Raw genomic sequence first — 22405 nt, 5'->3', positions numbered from 1 at the left:
TCTCCCTTAACGCGCATCTCATATCATGCTCCACGTTCAGACGGTATCTTGCCTTTTTTTTATGTTACCAGAGTTGAGAGGTCGCTCTCGCATTTACAAGTGGTAGCTAACGGTACCAACATTTTCAGATCTCTTTTTGCAATGATAGGGTATTCTGTAGCTGTTTTTCTCCAAAATGTACAGAGTTTATAATTTTTTTCTGCCAATTCATCTATTTTAGGTACCACCTCTGTTACCCCTTTAGAATAGCTATTTTTACGCCTGCGGATGTAATTACCTCCAGGTTGGGAACCATTACTTTAGTAAAATACTAACCTTGCTTAAATTCATCACCTTTTCACGCTCAAACTGCCGAACCGATTTTGCTGAAATTTGGTAGGGGTTACCCGGGAAAGGACATAGGATACTTTTTGTCCCGGAAAAATGTACGGTTCCCGCGCGATAAACGAATTTTGGCGCAACGGAGTACTTTTCTGTATAGTAACTTGAATATCCATGGCCAGAGTCAAATTTTCCCCCTTAAAATTCACGAACCTGACTCACTTATGTTGAAATGCTCCCATATTCCCATTATAATATTCCAAGAAAGCTGTCTGCCTGTCGGTTAGTCGGTCAAGGCGAGCCTGCGGCTACTTATCTCAGACTCTTTTTACTTGAGTTTCTCCGACTCGAATGACGCATATTCTGGTATTAATAGTTGAGGTAGGCTCATGTTGAGGAGGTAGGCTCATGTTGAGGAGGTAGGCTTTAGGTCAAGAGGTAGAAAATAATTTAATGCAATTAATATTATTATACTGCTTTTTTTTATGAAATAAGGGGCAAACGAGCAAATGGGTCACCTGATGGAAAGCAACTTCCCACGCCCATGGACATTCGCAGCATCAGAAGAGCTGCAGGTGCGTTGCCGGCCTTTTAAGGAGGAATAGGATAGGGATGGGAAGGGAAGGGAATAGGGGAGGATAGGGAAGGGAATAGGGTAGGGGATTGGGCCTCCGGTAAACTCAATCACTCGGCGAAACACAGCGCAAGCGCTGTTTCACGCCGGTTTTCTATGAGAACGTGGTATTTCTCCGGTCAAGCCGGCCCATTCGTGCCGAAGCATGGCTCTCCCACGTATATTATTTTCAATAAATACCACATAATATTTACTTTCTGGCGTGTCTACTTCATAATATAGACTTAAGACTATAATCTTGAGTGATGAGTCTACATTTGGCTCAAACGGCTATACCGATTTAGATGAAAAGTAGAGATAAAAGAAAAAGAAAAGTGGTTGTTGTTTGCATTATTTTGGCAACTTTTTTAGAATGTCTAGGGGGGGGGGGGCAGCTGTCCCTCCCTGCCCCCCCTTGGCGACGCCCTTGATTATACAGGTTGTTCGGGTGAACATAGAACACCGTTATCCTAAAAACCAGCTTAAAACCATCAAATGAGCCCGTCAAAATGAACAACTTTTTCTGGTTTTAAGGATAACGGTGTTCACCCGAACAGCCTGTATAATATTTTTCGTTACAGGCTAGCAATAAACATTTCCCGAAAAATCTTGCTCTAGAATCTTGGGCCCAGACCCAAGATTCTAAGTAAGTAGAGTACGCATTCCATTGCTCACTTCGAAGTTTATCGATTTTCGAAGTAATAAAAATAAAAACATATTATAATACAGCTGATCATAGAACCTCTCTTCTCTCCTTTTTGGAAGTCGGAACGACTCATGTAAAGTACATTATCCACATTTAACTTAGGGGACAGGCAATTTAATATTCCATATCAATTTAAATATTTACCAGCCTCATGTCACGTAAGTGCGTTTCAAACGTATGTCATTACTTCACTAAACAGAATATATTAGGGTACAGGCGAGATCAAAAGTGCTGTAATATGATTAATACAGGCATTTCTGTAAAAATCTTAATATTTTTTTAACGAGATACTTTGATATATATCTACATATTATATTGTATACCTATAACAGTCGGACTTTAAGGAACAACTTCTGTTGTAGGTAAGAATTTCTATGAAATTTAGTAACTACTAGATGACTCCAGCAACTTCGTTGCGCCAATATTAATTTATCACGCGTTAACCGTAGATTTTTCCGCTATAAAAATTGTTTTACTTATGTCCTTTTCCGGGACTCAAAGTATCTCCATACCAAACAGCAAAATCGGTTTAGTGGTTTGGGTCTGAAGAGGCAACAGACAGACAGACAAACACACACACTTTCGCATTTATAAAAGTATGGATTGGCTAATGTTTGTATGAAATTTAGTATTGATTTTGGAGTAAAAACCGATCTAGTTAGGTAGGTATTTTCTTTGAAATCTGCACAGTTTTCAGTTGTTTATGTTTTTTTTAATTCTTGAAATCAGTGCTCACAGGTAATATAATTTAAGTAAGAATTTGAGATATTTTGTAACTTTAAATCTCTTGGTAATTGATTTAACTGTACGTAAATAAGAAATGCCGATTTCTATCTTTTTTTTTATGAAATAAGGGGGCAAACGAGCAAACGGGTCACCTGATGGAAAGCAACTTCCGTCGCCCATGGACACTCGCAGCATCAGAAGAGCTGCATGTGCGTTGCCGGCCTTTTAAGAGGGAATAGGGTAATAGGGGAGGGTAGGGAAGGGAAGGGAATAGGGGAGGGTAGGAAAGGGAATAGGGTAGGGGATTGGGCCTCCGGTAAACTCACTCACTCGGCGAAACACAGCGCAAGCGCTGTTTCACGCCGGTTTTCTGTGAGAACGTGGTATTTATCCGGTCGAGCCGGCCCATTCGTGCCGAAGCATGGCTCTCCCACGTATCTATGCCGATTGCCGATAAAAGTAACCATTATTAATTATTATCTGACCTGAGATTACTGAGTCGTTCACAATATTTTTATCAATGAGATAACTCAACGACCTTTTAACTGAATAATTCTGTAAATATTATATAGTATTGACAATATTAATTATACCTAGCCTGTCAAGAAAGTCATGACCGGCGGGAAAATTTTCTAAACGTAATCACGCTTAAAAGGTGTATTTTTTTCTTTGTATTTTCACAGAGGACGCTTATTACATTTTAAATATTGTCACCTTGCACATTTTTATCTCAAATTAATAAAGTTCTCATATTTTTTAATTCATTTAAAAATTTTCCCGCCTGTCACGACTTTCTTGACACACTATATCATACGATTTCTAGGTTTTCCCAAATTATTGAAATTCTTCTTCTTCGCTGTAAAACAATTAACAATAATTTATACTTAACACCGATAATGTTTAATACAGCGTACAATAAAAAAATTTATAAGTGGTTTCCTAAAAAAAGTCCTAGTTAAATAGAATGAAAATTTCAGTGAAACAAAAAATCGGAATTTTCAATTTACAGAAAATAAATGTCAATTATTCATTAAACCATTTTCCTGGCGACTGTACCAAAATAAAAAGCTTAGGTCATTTTTAAGCTTATTACCGTAAACCGTAACCGTTGGTAAACCGTAATATATATACCAGTTAAACATGATTTTCTACCATAAAACTCGTAGACGATGCTGCTCTACCTCCTTATATGTGTAGCGGCGGTGCGGGGTTCGAATCCGGCGAGGAATTTGATCAAATCGTTTATAGCATCTGATGACAGACCTACATCTTTATTGACACCTCACCTTTGCTGGAGTCAACGTAAGTTGGGTTCCTTCGTCTGGCTGTATATGCAAAATAGTCTGTGCCATTCGCGCGTCTGAATAAAAAAAAATAAGGACACCCGCGCAAAGCTCTGATTGGTTGGGATTTCGTTCCTAATTTAAATTCTAATTTTCTTCTCTTCTGTTTCTTATTTAGGACTTAGGTAGGTAGTAATTTAAAATTCGCACTTAATAATTTGTGCAATAATCATCCGTAATTAATATTTTAGTAAATAGTAGGTAACAACAGAAGAACTGTAATAAGCTAAATAAATATTTTATAAAAAAAATTGTTTGTAAGGTCATAGTATTTTATTTTTTTACCGGTTGTTTGGTAGTTTTTTCGACTTTGAGAAAGCTACTTTCTAACTAGAGATTTATTTTAGATGTAATAATTTTATCCTGCCATAACTTTTTTTTGAACCTATTAAATAACTACAGACGAACAAACCAGTCTGGCGAAGTCCCTCTTCTCCCAAGGAGTGGAGATCTCCTCAGCAGCCAACACCAGCGAGCACCAGCTGCACCATGTGCTGTTCCTGGCAGATCTGAGCTGCCCGGGAGTAGATGACCTCTTGATCAAGGTAAATACCAAGACTGGGGAGTCTAATAAGCCTATGTCATGGGGTGAAATATTTGAATCAGCAATACAAGAGGCGTTTAACAGAAGAATACTGCCATTTGTCACTATTTAGTAATGTGTGATATTATTGATTTAGGATTTAGATTTTCTGTAGTCGGATAAAAATAGAGGATTTGAGACAAAAGATCGTAGTTGTAACCACTTACGATCAACCGATACGTCTGCTCATCTACCAGTCTATTTCTCAGCTCAGTCAGCTCTGGCATAACTCACACATCGTCTTAGAAAATGATACGTATTTTTGTAATAATTTCATTACAAATAATAGGAAAACTAGTTGATGCCCGCAACTTTGTTGCACAAAAATTCGTTTGTCACGCTGTAACCGTAAATTTTTCCGGGATAAAAAGTATCCTATGTCCTTTCCTGGGACTCAAAGTATTTCAAATTTCAGCAAAATCACTGGTTCGGGCGTGAAAAGTAATATACAGACAGAATACATTTACAGTATCAGTATAATTTTTTTCTGCGGAACCACCCAATTACATTTCGCGCTTGACCATCCTAGGTGAGTGGCGATGGTTTTTTTCGGTCGCCGCTAAGATGGCTGCTTCTGGATTTGGAAGGTGGCCACAAGTATGAGCTGCTCAGCAAACTGGATATGCCTATAAACAGTGATGTGGTCGTCGCCAAACGGAGGAGCAATACGGAATACCAGCTTGTCGAAGGTAAGGCATTCTAAACAACCTGAATATTTACTGTCTTACTACAAAAGATTTTAACACCCGTTGAACAGTTGATTAGAGAAAAATTCAGTACAAATTTTTGGTCTCAAAACAACTGTTCAACAGATGTTTACCTAATCTTTTGTGATAAGACCGTTAGTGTCTAAAATAAAGTTAATATACTAGCGGAATAGAGAAACAAAGGCCTGAGCAAGAGAGATGTCACTATCACTAACACTGCGAGGTAAAAAGAGACGTGAGATACATGACAGCAGCACTCTTTTTTGACGTCCAGTCGGCACGTGCCGCACGTTGACAATTCAATCTCATAGAATTCATGCTCAATCATGCTTGTGTAAGTGTATAGGTACGTACCTACACATATTTTTCACACAGATGAAAACCAATTTCGGTTTTATTTGACAGCTCGAGATTGTTGCTCTATTCCGCTAGGTGTATTAACTTTATGGTCTAAACACACTAGGCCGAAAAAAGCGGCCGAAGTTCGGTATGATTACGCCTGCAATGTATTTTAAATTACTGATGACACACCATGCCGAAATTACGTTATATTGTATGCGTAGCGCATTGCAGGCGTAATCATGCCGAACTTCGGCCGCGTTTTTTCGGCCTAGTGTGTTTAGACACTAATATTTTGCTAAATGACGCCCTCCGTTGTGTTAAAATTCGTTTATCGCACGAGAACCGCAGCATTTTCCGGGACGAAAAGTATCCTCTGTTCTCCTCCGGGACTCGAACTATATCTCTGGCATACCAAATATCAGCAAAATCGGATAAGTGGTTCAGATGTAAAAAGCTAACAGACGGACAGACATATAGAGAGACAGACACACTTTACGCATTTATAATATTAGTATGGATTTTAAAGAATTTTGTCTATGATTTACTGCCATTCCCAATATTTGATCTATCTCTGGTTTTGCCCTACTAGAGATAGGAATAGCTCACAATTGACATAAAATATATGTCTTTAATGTCTAATGTGAGCTATTCCTATCTCTAGTAGGGCAAAACCAGAGATAGATCAAATATTGGGAACGGCCGTAAGTTAACGACGGATATATTAAATCTGTGCTTTGGCTCAATTAGCTTAATCCTGGAAGTAATGTCTTAGTAGAATATCAATTTTTGTCGAGACAATACAAAGGAATTCTTAAGAGTTAAGATTAGTACATTTTTCCGCTATGAAAACTCCTATGTAAATTACATATAAGAGTTTTTCCCGGGCGTCGCTATCTTCATACCAAGCATCCAATTTGTTTCAATGTGAAGAGGTAATGACATACAGACAGACTTTCGCTTCATTTATTAGGGTAGATCTCAAACTCAAACTCAAAATTTTTTATTCAGAATAATTTTTTTCAAATATTCTCTGAACGTCGGGGCTACACAGATGCCTACCACCGGTTCGGGAACTAACCCGGCGAGAAGAACCGGCGTAAGAAACTCGCACGGGGCCATCTTTTTTTTAAAAATTGTAAAATTACAAAAAATATTTTATAAAATAACAGTGTCATTATGACTAAATAAAATACAACGAGTGTACAATTATTATACATATTATAATGAAACAGCTCTGCAGAGGGGGGCCTTATTCCCATGGTGTACTATCATTCATGAAATCAGTAACTTTATAGTACGCTTTGGTACACAAACAACTTTTTTAAATCTATTAATTGAGAGATTTTGAACGATTTCTGGAATCTTATTATAAAGGTGTATACATTGACCTTTAAAAGAATTTTTGACTTTAGTAAGTCTACGAGTAGTCACCGGAATTTCAAGCTTATGTTTATATTACGAGTATTTCTCCCATGGGTATCACATTTTTTCGTGAATTGATATATATTCTTTTTAACATAATATAATACATTTGATAGGACATATTGAGAAGCAACAGTTAAGATTCCAGTTTCCTTAAATTTTTCTCTAAGTGAAGTATTACGGGCCAACTTGTAGATTGCCCGCACAGCTCGCTTCTGCAGCACAAAAATTGTATTTATATCTGCAGCATTGCCCCACAGCAAAATGCCGTAGGACATAATACTATGAAAGTAACTAAAATACACTAGACGTGCTGTTGTTTCATCTGAAAATTGTCTAATCTTACTTACTGCATATGCTGCTGAACTGAGTCTGTCGGCCAACCCAGCAATATGAGGGCCCCACTGAAGCTTGGAGTCTAGTGTAATATCTAAAAATACAGCTGTATCCACTAGCTCCATATCAACACCATTTAAAAGCACATTGGTTTCCATTGCCTTACATTGGGCAATTTGAATTTAATACATTTTGTTTTTTTACAATTAAGTAAAAGATTATTAACGCTAAACCAATGTACAATCTTTAAGAGAGCATTATTTACTTCGTCACTCACGATCACGTCACGATCCCACTTTAACTTCAGTTGACGAGAGATGATACGCAGAGTTCTGTAACTTCGATGTTATTTCTGATCAGAAAAATTCGGACCGCGGACGCCCACCGGAACGCGCCCTGTTCATACATTTTGTTGTGGACCCCGCATACTATCTTTTTTTTTCGGCCCCTTATACGGAACCTCTTGTTCCCCCTTCCGAAGGGACTTGACACATCTATTACATAATTTATTTAAAGCTCCTTACTACATCTATTTTATATTACTTTTCACCATTTTGCTACGCTTCGCGCGGAGTGTTCGGTGCAAATTTGTTTTGCTGAAGTTATTTGCTTACGAAATTGAGTGGGATGCATGACATACAGTTGCATATTGTTGATATATAGTTCTAAGTTTCTTGGTTCTATAGCATTGACATTACATCGCATAGCATTGATATTCCCCTCATACTATCAAAAATCTGACGTGTCAAAATGTATGAGCGGGGCGGGACGTCCGAATTTTTCTGATCAAAAATTCGGATAGTGTGCGGCCGGGCTAAAATAGCACAATCAGTTTTAGATGTGATTTTTTTCCTTGAGTTGTTTTGTTTCTTAACCCATTGACATCGAAGGTCACCTTTTGTAAGGCAATCAGAAATTGATATCTTAGTCATGGTACTTATTTTTTAGTAAGTAACAATTTTTAATTAACAATAGGCACTTCATTGTAGGCGTGCTAAGCTAATTAACTTCCTATTTTATTAATCTATACTAAATAACTAATAGGTACTTACTAACAATACACTTACTTATACTGATTTATACTTATATATAACTAGATGACGCCCGCAACTCCGTTTCTCCAAAATTAGTTTATTGCGCGGGAACCGTACATTTTTCCGGGTTCAAAACTATCCTATGTCCTTTCCCGGGACTCAAACTATCTCCATGCCAAATTTCAGCAAAATCGGTTCAGCGGTTAGAGCGTGAAGAGGTAACAGACAGACAGACAGACACACTTTCGTATTTATAATATTAGTATGGATATGGATTAAAATATAAAGCTGAAGAGTTTGTTTATTTTGTTTGTTTAAAGTTTAAACCGTAAACGGACTCATTGTAATTATCTGGATTCCGGAACTACTTGTTCGATTGTTTTTCTGCTGGATAGTCCAAATTTATACTCGTATTTATCGTACTTAGGGATATTTAACATCACGCAGTGACTAAAGGAGCAAAGAATCAGTGAAAAATGTAGAAAAGAGGCAAATCCCACCAAAAATGTAAAATGTTGCTAAGACCACATAAGGTTTGCCCTGTGAAAAAGCTGACATCAGATCTCATGTAGAGCTAAACTTCTGAATCTACACGGGCTAACTCTACCGAACCTAACTTCAACAAATTCTACATAATCAATAAATGTATGGCACGCCGTTTCGCAACCGTCGTGGAGGTGATGAGAATATTTAGTTTTTTAATCTGAAGGAAGTAACGAATCAGTCAAGCCATACATATTTGCCCCTGTGCTTCGCTTCGCTCGTCTTTTCAGCTTTGTTATTACATTAGTGTTGTGTCAATGTTCGTAAGCTGTCGACTTGTTTTCGCATAACATAACCCGATGAAATTACGAATGCTCGCTATCTGCTTAAGAATCAATTTATCTGACAGTACCTAACATTTGTCTTTGTAGAGGTTTTTTTTCTATTTTCCAGTATACAAGATCGCTCCGGGCTCGGACGTCGTATTTTCTACGCGAGCTGTGTGGCTGGACGGTCAGGGGGAAGACAGTCAGGGAAGCGAAATCATTATCATCAATGGTAGTGACAGCCAAAATATCAATAAGGTATAATGACAATATTATACAACATTAGCTGTAATAATGGTGTAAGAACGCCTCTATGGTCTGGTGGCTTAGAGCGTGAGTCTGGAGTTGGAGGATGCGGGATTCGTTTTGTTCCTTCCCCCCGTTGAGATGTGTTCTTTCCAATTTTAGCTTGAACAGCAGGCTGATCACCTGATGGATAAGATCACGGGAGCCTGGCCTCTTGCTGGTCGTGTCAATTATGAGGTTACAAGAATAAAGAAAGAAAGAAAGCTCTAATGCACAGACCACAGACTCGAGCATTATAAAACTTCCTTCGCATATCTTGGTCTAATCTAAAAGGTTACTTATTCTGTATTATCTAAAATACAGCAACGAAGCCGCATGGTGGACTACAGGGAAAGCAGGGTATTGTCAGTACGGAGAAGGAACATCCGGAAACATCCGCTCACCGTAGTCAACGTGATCGTCGACAGCAACGACACCAGGCGACACCTGGACGACAGACTGTGAGTATAGCTGGGACATTAATGGTGCAGTATGGATCTTCCTCAGCGGAAGCCATAGACTGTAGAGGTAGAACAGTTAAATATTTTATTGACTTCTGCGAGGTAAGAGAAGCCAATGGTATTAGAATAATAGCAGATTTGTGATGACTGTAGCTTTACTCTTACGGCCGTTCCCAATATTTGATCTATCTCTGGTTTTGCCCTACTAGAGATAGGAGTAGCTCACAGACATTAGAAACATATATTTTATGTCAATTGGTTGGTAAAAAATTGATCAAATATTGGGAATGGCCGTTATAGGATAGGATGAATGATGGATGTCCTAAAACGAGACGTGGATATCAGGTTCAATAAGACCGACAAACAACCGGCTTTGACACCCTTCTTGCAATTTGTTGTCCTATTATTCATTACTAGTAATCTCTTTCATTATTACGAAAAACGAAAGAGGTAATGTGATACTAATTCGAGCATTAACAACAGACGTTGATAAAATTGAACCTAAACCTCTTAAAATACAAGCGAATAATAAAAGATCGCATTCCTGTATTATGTAACTTTACCGCCATCGTAATACTTCACACTAAGGTGCGAAAAGGTGTGGTTAAAAGCCCAGTTATAAAATTAAAAAAAAAAGTTTTATTTCTGAGTAGATTTTAAGAAAATACTTTCAGAATATTAATAATAGCTACGGTGCCTACCACCGGTTCGGGAACTATCCCGGCGAGAAGAACCGGCGTAAGAAACTCGCACGGGGCCCACTTTTTTTACCAAAAAAAAGTGAGGTAAAAAAATTAATCTTTTAAAATAAAATTTACAATGCTGTAACTTCAAATTATACAATGTACATACATAGTAAGTCATGTACAATAATGTAGAAGTAGCCTTGTAAGCAGCCATCCTACTCCCAAGATGTGCCATCATTTATGAAATCATTGACCTTATAATAGGCTTTGGCACACAAACGCTCTTTGACTACTTTCTTAAATTTATTAATGGAAAGATTTTACAGGTTTTCTGGGATTTTATTGAAAAGGCGTATACATTGACCTTTAAAAGATTTACTGACTTTACTAAGTCTGATCACTGGCAAATCTAGCTTGTACTTATTTCTGGTGTTTCTACAATGAATGTCACCTTTGGCTTTAAATTTACATATATTTTTTCTAACATGTATTACATTATCCAAAATGTATTGAGAAGCTACTGTCAGAATACCAATTTCTTTAAACTTTTCTCTCAAAGATTCAAATGTAGACATTTTGTAAATCGAACGTATAGCTCGCTTCTGCAGCACAAAGATAGTATTAATATCGGCAGCGTTATCATCGGGCTATAAAGCTGACAGTTTAAGCAGACAGCATTATCTTGTAGACATTCTGATATACGTAGTTAATTACATGTAAGCTTCAACAAAACTGTGTACTTAAAATGCACGGTTAATTTTATACACTAAACTTATTATAGTAATTACTGAATAGCTATTAAAGGTTTTGCAAATATGTAAAGTTTATGTGTGATTTAACTTATAAATTTTTGCCTCCGGATTTCAAATCTGGGTTAAAGTCAACCCTGGGCTAAATATCAAGCTGTCTCTTTTGTTAAGCAGAAAGAGCAAGTATAATAATCCAGTGAAAGTGGATCCAATCCAATAAAACTACTTGCAGCAACCTCCACCAGGACTCAATCACCAAGATGACGTACATGATGGTGAAGATCTGCTTCGAGATGATGAACGCGACGGAACAGCCGCTGTTCACAAACACCTGGGGGTACAAGGATAAGCAGGGGAACTGGAACGGCATTGTGAATCATCTGGTGAAGAAAGAGGCGGATTTGGGTAGGTGATGAGTATGACTGACATATTCATCAATGTATTCGAGAATACATAATATCTAATAATGGATGATTTCCTTGCAGGTACCCTGACAATCTTTACCCAGGAGCGGCTGAAGGTGATTGACTACATAGCCATGGTTGGCTCTACTGCTGTCAGGTTCGTGAATCTATAGGCAGTATTATGTCTAGGCCGTGCACAACATTGTCAAAAATGTGCTTTGTTTGATTATGGTCTACTCCAAAGTAAAAAGTTTGATGAGCGAGACGGTCATAATTTATGGAGAGAGCGTTTTTACGCGCCTGATGGTGGTGTTTCAGCGAACAAACTGTGACGTATTATTAGTAGTTATTGTACTATCAGAGAAGTTGATTCCTGGGCAGATGGGGGACCTACGTAGTTTGGTCGCGTTACGTCAAACCCAGCATGATCCGACCAAATGACGTTTGTCTGTCAACTGCTTAGGAATAAATTGCCTTGATGGTACAAATGAAACAATTATTGCCTCCTTCGGTTACACCGAATAATGCTAAAATTGTGTGCAGCCCATAGTAAATCCTCCAACATCCTAAAGCGGTCTTAAGCAAAGCGTAAGCAAAACAATATTATAATTTTGTAAGCTTCTTTCTCCATCATCAGGTTTGTATTCCGTGAGCCTCCCCTGGCACTACTGTCCAACATATTTGCGCTGCCGTTCACAGCGGGGGTATGGCTGGCGATTTTCGTATGCGTGCTCGCCTGCGCCCTGTTCCTCTACATCACATCCAAGTGGGAGGCTTCCGTTGGCATGGTAAAAAAAGAAAATGAATGTTGGCATATTGAGAAAAAAATATGTTGAGAAAACACATTGTTATCGTGTTCTAGTGAGAGTATGAAAAACATAATATTATAGGTCTACGAGCAACCATCTTAAGCGATCTTATAATATAAAATCTATAAAATAAATTAAGTAAAATAACTTTAAACGACTCTCATATTATCTGTATATTATTGTTTCTAGTGTTTATGTGCATGATGGATGAGATTGGTCTCCACGACACAGGGAGTCCTAGTGTAGAGATCAGTGATTGTGTAAGATTAGTGTGTAGAAAATATCAAGTGAAAATAAAGACTTGTTTATTGTTTGTTTATTGTTTATCAGCAGGTTATGCAAAGATGATTCTTCTTCGTGCATTTCAGTTTTACCAAAAAGTATCTCACAATATTTTTGTAGCACCCATTGCAATTGGACGGGTCATGGGCAGACGTACTGATTCTGATCATCGGAGCTGTTCTGCAGCAGGGCTGTAACCTGGAGCCCCGGTATGCTGCAGGTAAGTTTCCCTATATGTCTATGAAACACCCATTATTTGTCTAAGTTATTGTTTCTAAATGCTTAGATATTTTTTTTATTCTTAGGGTATATGCCAAATATCTCCTGATTTTTCGGATAGTTCGTGTGTTCCATTATTAATTTTCCATCTCCTTCCAACGCGAGTGTTTCCTATTTAAATGCCTCTTATCTGGAACTCATTACATACCTTGGTCTTTCTTTCTCTCTTTTTCATTTTCTGACTGCCTCTCTGATCGATAGGGCGTTGCGTGACGTTGCTGCTATTCGTGGCACTGACCATCCTGTACTCGGCGTACTGCGCCAACATCGTGGTGCTGCTACGGGCCCCAAGCTCCTCAGTGCGCTCGGTGCCAGACCTCCTCACCTCCCCACTGAAACTAGGTGCCAGTGACTTCGAGTACAACCGATATTTCTTTAAGGTCAGTATAAGTAACCTCCTCTCTAAAAGTCTTTTAGTACAAAATATAAAACTGTATGAAAATTAACATAAATAAAATTTCAGAAATTAAACGACCCAATTCGAAAGACCATCTACGATAAGAAAATTGCTCCGAAAGGCAAGAAACCGAACTTCTACAGCATGAAGGAAGGAGTCGAGAGAATTAGAAAGGTAATAACAATTATGACTACGTCTAAATCCTACTAATATTATAAAGGCGAAGGTTTGTTTGGATGTATGGATGTATGGATGTGTGGATGTATGGATGTTTGTTACCCTTTCACGCAAAAACTACTGAACGAATTTTAATGAAACCTTACAATAATATAGCTTATACATCAGAATAACACATAGGCTACAATTTTGACCGACTTTCAAAATGGGGGAGGTGTTATGTTCGTTTTCTTATATTCAACGATTACTCCGCCGTTTGTTAACCGATTTTCAAAATTTTTCGTTTGGTATATAGGGTATCATCCCAATTTGGTATTATATTCACAAAAGTGGTGATCTGATGAAGGATGCATAAGTAATCGAGGGAACTCCTCAAAACTTATAGGGAAACATGTGGTGACTTCGGTTTCGTGAGAAGTATTCTAGCATATGCTACCAACAAGTAAGATTTTGCACCGAGGTATACCTGGTATACCGTGGTTCGGAAGGTGCTGAGAGAACTCATGATTCGCAAACTCCTGCATAGTAGCATATGCTTTCTGTTTTAAGAACAGAAAGCATATGCTACTATGCAAATTACATTCATCATCATCATCACTACCATATTATACCATTTCATAGTCTTTTAGATCGAGACTCGAGTTTGTCAAGCGATAATTTAAAAAAATCTATACCTACCTAATATTATAAACCTGAAGAGTATGTTTGTTTGAACGCGTCAATCTCAGGAACTACAGGTCCGATTTAAAAACTTATCTCAGTGTTAGATAGATCATTTATCGAGTAAGAATATAGGCTATATTATATTATCACGCTAAGACTAATACGACCGAAGAAACTCAGGAAAATGTGGGAAAAACGGGGGAAATATTTTTTATGGGAAAATGTACGGTTTCTGTAAAATTCCTAATTTACGCGGGCGAAGCCGCGCGGGACATCTAGTAATCCATATATTTATTTGAATCCAAAATTATCAAACAATTTATTAACAATTCAACAAAAATTAATTCAGGATCGCGTACACCGTGACTTGAGATGCTCAACGTAATAACGTCCACTTCCTAGGGTCTATTCGCGTTCCATATGGAGCTGAACCCAGGGTACCGGCTGATCCAGGAGACATACCGCGAGGACGAGAAGTGCGACCTGGTGGAGATCGACTACATCAACGAGATAGACCCCTGGGTGCCGGGACAGAAGCGGTCGCCCTATAACGACATGTTTAAAATCAAGTAAGCAAAGCCATGATATTCCTATTTATCATCACAGCAATATAAATCATAAATGCGAAAGTGTGTTTGTCTACCTATCTGTTATCTCTTCACGCCCAAACCGCTGAACCGATTTTGCTGGGTTTGAAGATACTTTCAGTCCCGGGAAAGGACATAAGACGAGAAGTGTCACCTGGCAGTATAACAACATGTTCAATATCAAGTGAGAGCGAGGCAGTCATTTTACATACCCTTGCATTATCGGAGAAACTGATTCATATGCAAATGGTGGACCTAAATTATCTGGTCGAGTTATCTCAAGTCTAGCCAACAGATCACGAATAGCTTTGACTTTACACAACCCGACCAAATCCGCACCAGTCTCTCTTATTTGTTCATCATCAAACTGTAGGTTCGACGGATTTTTGCAATGAAAATCTATTAAATTTCACGAGCAATATCTAGAAATTTTGTAAAACATACAATATCCAAATTCCAAATCAACAACACCTTCGCAGTTTCATCAAAATCCGCGAATCCGGCATACAGTCGTGCATCCACCACCGTCTGCATGTCGGCAAGCCGAAGTGCTCCGGCAGCATTTCCACCTTCAGCAGTGTGGGTTTCACCGACATGTATCCTGCCATCATAGCAACGTTGTATGGGATGTTGCTGGCCCCAGCAGTGCTGTTATTGGAGATTATGTTTAAGAGAATGTGAGTAAAGAAATCAAGACAGAAATCAAGACGTCTTGAGTTGGTCACTTTTTGAAAGCACGATTATCGAAATTTTTGAAATTGTTAATAGATATTATATTTTTAGCGTTTAAAAAAAGTAAGTTAATGGTTTAATAGATTTTTGTAGTACAAAAGGCTTAGAAGGTCTGATTGTTGTTTCCCAGAAAATGGAAATTTAGAAAAAAAACTTATAATCTAAAATTTTATATTTTATACGTGGGAGAGCCATGCTTCAGCACGAATGGGCCGGCTCGACCGGAGAAATACCACGTTCTCACAGAAAACCGGCGTGAAACAGCGCTTGCGCTGTGTTTCGCCGAGTGAGTGAGTTTACCGGAGGCCCAATCCCTTACCCTATTCCCTTCCCTACCCTTCCCTATTCCCTTCCCTTCCCATCCCTACCCTCCCCTATTACCCTATTCCCTCTTAAAAGGCCGGCAACGCACCTGCAGCTCTTCTGATGCTGCGAGTGTCCATGGGCGACGGAAGTTGCTTTCCATCAGGTGACCCGTTTGCTCGTTTGCCCCCTTATTTCATAAAAAAAAATTATATGAATTAGTCATGAATTATATTAGAATTTTACTGGAATTCAAATATTAAAACGTTCTTTCAGAGCTGTCCTGAGAGAAAAGAGGAAAATAATGCAACAGAGGAATGAACCGTAAAGTCAAAAGCACATAACATAGTAATTTAACAGTAGTTCTAAAAGTAAGAAGAGTCACGGTAAAATTTAGTAAACAATTAGAACTAAAGAATGGTTCACGACATATCAATTATCGAATTATTTTAATGGCTGTTTACTGAACGGTTCGGTTTATAATTTGTTACTTTATTATTAATGGCTTAACAAGCAAAAAGCCTAGTTTTGCTTTGAATATTAGTTCCGTTTGCTGTTTTTGTAGCAAAGCTTTGAATCAGAAAATATAGCGTGTATCAAAATTTATTCTGAATGCATTTAATATTGTGCGATTTTACTCTAAGGGATAAAGAAAATTACAGCATTTGAAATTGTTGTTATAATATTATTATACATATTTCGCACTTTTTTCGATAGTTTCTATACTTGCTCTAGAATTGTTTTAGTTTTTAAATAACATAGAAATATTAAGTAAATCATCAAATTAAGTATATTTTAAAATGTATCGGTAAATATTAATACCGATCAGAACTTTAAGAGGTAAGTACTACCACTACTACCTATTTCTACTTAATTACACGTTTCTAAATTATTGACTCTGTATGCCAATTAATTTGTCAATTCCTTTTTCATGGCTTGTTAGTGGCACGTGATGATATATTGATTTCACTGATGACTGATTTAGTTCTCAGATTATAGGAGGTAAAATAGACTTTTTAGATAAATTCTTTAGATTGTTTGATTTAGGACTTTCTAGTCCTAAATCAAACAATCTAATAAATAAAATAGACGAGTAATAAACATGAGGTCGTTTATCATAACGCTAATGATATTTCACAATATACAAGCTAGAGATGTTTCTACGATTAACTTTATCAAAAGCTACATCGAATACGAGAGGATCCCTAAAGTTAATTTCAGCAAATTAGGATGGCCAAAAGGTAAGCAAATATGATTATTTTTGATAATGAATTATTATTATATTGGTAACGCCTCCGTGGTCTAGTGGTATAGAGAGCGGCTCTTGACTCGGAGGTCGTGGGTTCGATTCCCGCGTTGGAAACATGTTAATTCCAAGTTTGGTTAGGACAATGCAGGCTGATCACCTGATTGTCTGACAAGTAAGATGATCCATGCGTCGGATCGGCATGTAAAAAGTCGGTCCTGCGCCTGATCTCTCGCCAGTCGTGTCGGTCGTCCGTCCCACTGGGTTATGAGAGTAAAGGAATAGAGAGTGCTCTTGTGTACTGCGCACACACTTGGGCACTATAAAATTACTCCTGCGTAGCTGGCCTGGTTTCAATGAAACCGGCCACCGTCACCGAAACCGGTGTGGGAGCTATTATTATTATATTGGTAATAAAACAAGAGATTATCATCGAAATTGAAAATTGAATTTACTTTAGAAACAATAAGGCTCTAAAGCAAGTAGTTTAGCACTGGACGACGACCGCAACTCCCTTGCGCCAAAATTAGCTCAAGAACTTTGCCGAGATAAACGTATTCTATGTACTTTCGCAGGACTTAGCGTATCTCCATACTAAATTTCAGCAAAATTGGTTCAGCGGTTTAGGCGTGAAGAGGTAACAGACAGACAGACAGGCACACTTGCGAATTTTAATGTTTAGTATGGATGTGTTTTACTAAGCTTATACTTTTAATTTTAGGAGAAATACTAAATTTAGTAAAGGCTTTATCAAACGCATCTGTAAGATCTATTTTCACTAATGAAGCTTCATACGATTCTGGCACTTTGTTTGTTGTTGATTTAAGAGCAACCGGCATGGTAGTATTTGATAATGTAAGTATTCATTTATATAATGCTTGACTGAGCAATGTTTTATTTATAAGATCAACAATTATATTCCAATTCCACTAATTTTGACGTATGCAAAAACTCAATGTGATCATCTTTTAATTATATTCATTTTATTAAGATCTAAACATTACAAACACTGGGTTTCGATCACAACTTACGTCCTGATTTCTTGCACAGGCAACAGAGTATCTTCGATCCCCATACCGCTGGCTTGTGCTTGATGATGGAACCAATGACAGAGGTCTTCAGGACTTACCAATTACGCTGGATAGTGACTTTGTTGTAGCAGTACCAACTAAACTCAAGTTTAGACTCACTGAATGTATGTATATTAATTCTTGTCATTCGTTGCAAAAAATACTTAATGATTTTTCGATAACAATTAGTACCCTAGATTTCTTTTGTTTATGAATTTCTATTTAAACATAATACTCAATTTCTAGCGTTGATGTTTTAAATAAAACTTATTTTTATAAAATCTGTCTAACAGTATACAAACCATCAATAAGAGCCACCACAATCTCAAAGACACGCGGATGTTATGATGGTATTCTATATTATGATGTTCGACCAAGGAGAGTGGTATTCGCTAATCGGGGCAACCTAATGGGCTACCCAATAGTTATGTCAAATATTATAGAAGAAACCAACGCTTCGAAGAAGCATTTCGTAAAAGAGGACAGACTGTAAGCTATCTACGTTTTATTATAAAACTTAAAAGCCTTTGATTATAAATTACTTTTAATGATGCACTTTAGTCTGTAACATTCAAAACTAAAAATATTATTCTAGAGATCCACATGATTTAGTATCAAAAGTAAGTTGGTATGTATCACAACTTGTGTTTGAGATGTTGAACGCTACTCCAGTACATATATTCAGTTACTCCTATGGTAAAAGAAATGGTGAAGGTTGGACAGGAATGACTAACGATTTGGCTACTGAAAGAGCTGATTTGGGTGAGCAACTTTGGACTTAACTCTTAAGTTTATTAACTTATGAATTATGATTTAAAATATGGCTATAAATAATGATGCTTAATAACAATAGTGATGTTGAACATACAAATATATTTCCATTATGTATTTGACATCAAAGCTCAGTTTATTTTAAGTCAATTGTAAAAAAGTATCGGATTGAGAATATAACCTTGGGGTACACCAATGAATTTTACTGTACTTAGGTACAAGCTGTGACATGGATGTAGAAAGAATGGATGTGATAACGTTCACCGATTCCGTCGTACCCGTGGACAAAAAATTCATCTTCCGTCAACCACCTCTTTCATACATCACCAACATCTACATACTCGTATTCTCTACTAAAGTCTGGATTGCTGTTACTGTTTGTGCTGCGCTTGCGACTATTTCTATTTATTTGGAGAGTAAATTGGAACCGAAAGTTGGAAAGGTAAATTTAGTATCGTCATTTAAAGCCGCATGCTTATATGAAATACCTACTCTTTTGTGGTTTAGAAAGACTGCATATTTTGTCATAATATATTTGTCGCACTCAAAAGAAGTATACTATATTGTAAACGATAGTTTCTGCTACTATTTATTGCAATTTTACAGCCTTCTCAAGCTTTATGTTAAAATGTCTTAACATTTTTAGGATGCCTCTCAACTAGACGGAAGTGCCAGTGACGCTTTGTTTCTCACAATGAGCGCGTTGAGTCAGCAGGGCTGTTACATGGAACCGAGGAGGCTGTCCGGTGATTTCTGCTATAGTTTCTGGCAATTCGATAATCCTCTTTCGCAATTAGCCTGATAAAATGATAATAATTTAATAGTTTATTCTAATACTCAGTCCCCTTAATATTTTTACCTTTATGAAGCCAGCTACCATACAAACCTGTGTCTGTTTAGTTATGCCATACTTAGTAATTCTGCCTTACCTTTATATTTTTGCATAAGGAATTGAAGTAAATAAGGTCTTCTCACTATAGGCATAAAACTTTACTGTTACTCTACTTTTCAGGTAGAATAATAGCCTTCGTGACATTCACGTCGATGATGGCGACATACGTGGCGTACAGCGCCAACATATTCGTGCTGCTGCAGGCACCGTCCACTGCTGTGACATCACTGGAACAGCTCGCTCACTCAAAGATGGCGTTGGCCGCTGTCGATACAGAGAACAATAGGAATATGCTAAAGGTACTGGAAATGAAAATCTTTTTATTTCTAAATCAGATGACACGATAAACTTCGTATCACTTCCCTTCCCTAGACTTCCCGGATATTTCTAGACTAAAAGTAGCCAAATCAGTTCAGTCGTTCTCTAGACTGAACAAGGCTAATAAATAAAAATTCATTTTAATTTATGTAGATTGGTTAGCAACTAACACTTTCCAAATGTTCTACTTGGTACCTACCACTGATTCAGGAACTAACCCGACGAGAAAGACCTGCGTTAGAAACTCGAAATGGCATGAGATATTACATCTCTGGTAGGATCTTAATGGCAACAGCTTAAATAAAACTCCTATGTAACTAGGTGAAATAATTCAACGAAAAACCCACCAACTTACGGCCGTTCCCAATATTTGATCTATCTCTGGTTTTGCCCTACTAGAGATAGGAATAGCTCACATTAGACATTAGATACATATATTTTATGTCAATTGTGAGCTATTCCTATCTCTAGTAGAGCAAAACCAGAGATAGATCAAATATTGGGAACGGCCGTTACAGAGCAACATCATACAAAAGTTACAATGACAATAGAAGAAAGGGATAAATTTAAATATAACTGAGAAGTTTAATTTTGATTTTAGCACGCTACCGATCGCAACAGAATGAAAATTTACGAGAAGATTGTACCGGAAAAAGGAAACGAGAATTTTTACGATTTGGATGCATGCGTGAAGAATATGAGACAGGTTAAGTAAAATATAATTATATTATATAGAAGTACAGAAGAATTAGCTTCTTGAATTAAAAACGTATTAAAAAAATAACTTAAATATTCATGTTTAAGTGAGAGAAGCTATAACTTAGATATTTTTACCATGCATTAACCATACTCCTTGAATATTGTAATGACTGTGACTTGCCCAGCATACAGGTCCTTCTGATAATTCTCATGTCAAAGTTTTCTTAAACCTTGAGTCTAGACTCTAGATCACCATAATCTAGACTCAAGGTTTAGGAAAACGTGTACAAACATAAAAGGTAAAATAAAGTTCCTCAAATATTACAGAATTTATTCGCATTCCACGGAGTTCTAGAACCAGTGTACCGTCGGATAGAGCAGACGTTTCTAGAATCGGAGAAATGTGATCTGATGGAGGTGGACTATGTCAACGGCTTCGATCAGCACATCCCGACTTACAAGCATTCGCCGTATCTGGAACTATTTAGAGTGAGGTAGGAGTCGTTGAGGTTTTTTCTCCAAAGCATTTATATATTTTAACACAAAACGAATTATATCACATCAAGCTCTAAAGCATGAGGCAAGCCACATATTTATTATTATTGCATGCCAAAATTGGTATTATGTTATGTATCTTGGTACATTGTTGAGACTTCAGACCATCTTTGGAATCTGGATAGCGATTGCCTCAATTTTACCTTGGATGGAACATCTCCATTTGACTTTTTTTCATATATCTCCACCTAAACCAACTATAATTCCACAGCTACAAAAGGATCCGCGAGGCTGGCATCACGTCTGCTCTCAACAAGCGCTTCCTCACCCAGAGGCCAGTCTGCACCGACCAGGGTTCGGCTTTCAGCAGCATTGGTGTCGACAATGTCAGACCAGTGCTGGCGCTGATGGGGCTTGGAGTCGGGACCGCTTTGGTGATATTGGGCTTGGAGATTATGGTTTATAAGTTGTAAGTGCTCTTTTATGGGGATGCCAGAAACAAATATAATTTGTCTCTATTACTTATTGGTTTTCGTAGTTCTTCAAGTACTGAGCCAATTTTTATGTATTGATTTCTTAAGTTTACGCGAGTATCACTCAATAAATTACAAGGTTTAAACACTTACGGATTTTGTCGCGGAGCACTTTCGGCGTTTCGGCTACTTTACACCCCGTGATCACAGCCGCTGTAAAGTAGCCGAAACGTTGGGAATTGGGATTAATAAAAGTGTTCCGCGACAAAATCCGTAAGTGTTTAAGCCTTGTAATACAATTTTTATATATTAGGTGTCAATATTTTTTTACAATAATGTCCAAGAAGTCGTCAATATAAATTTTGAGTTTAGGCGTCTGAATTCTGAAATACTGATGACATCAAAATATATTTTGTAATAGTGCTAAAAATTAGAAACCTCATTATTTATAATCACAATATTTACTGTGTTCCAGAGCTCCGCTAATACATGAAGGATCTAACAAGTTCGTTGATATTTCAAAGAAAATAAAAGTTGAACGCAGTAACTAGCTAAAAGTCTCACGTGCTTATTTAATAATTGTAGTACATATTATCATAATAATTTATTATGCTAAGTAGTTACAAATTCTAGAAATATGCTATTTTTATTTAATAATAATAAATGAGAAGTAAAATGGTACTTA

At 37.4% G+C, this 22405-nt stretch overlaps 1 pseudogene; it reads left to right on the top strand.

Annotated features, from left to right (window-relative positions):
• The first annotated feature begins 3535 nt into the window (after positions 1-3535).
• Positions 3536-22213, top strand: LOC121737456 (annotated as a pseudogene).
• Positions 22214-22405: the final 192 nt, after the last annotated feature.

Source organism: Aricia agestis, chromosome 20 (genome assembly GCF_905147365.1).
Source record: "Aricia agestis chromosome 20, ilAriAges1.1, whole genome shotgun sequence".
NCBI classification, from domain to species: Eukaryota; Metazoa; Arthropoda; class Insecta; order Lepidoptera; family Lycaenidae; genus Aricia; species Aricia agestis.
This window is presented reverse-complemented; position numbering and strand designations above follow the sequence as displayed.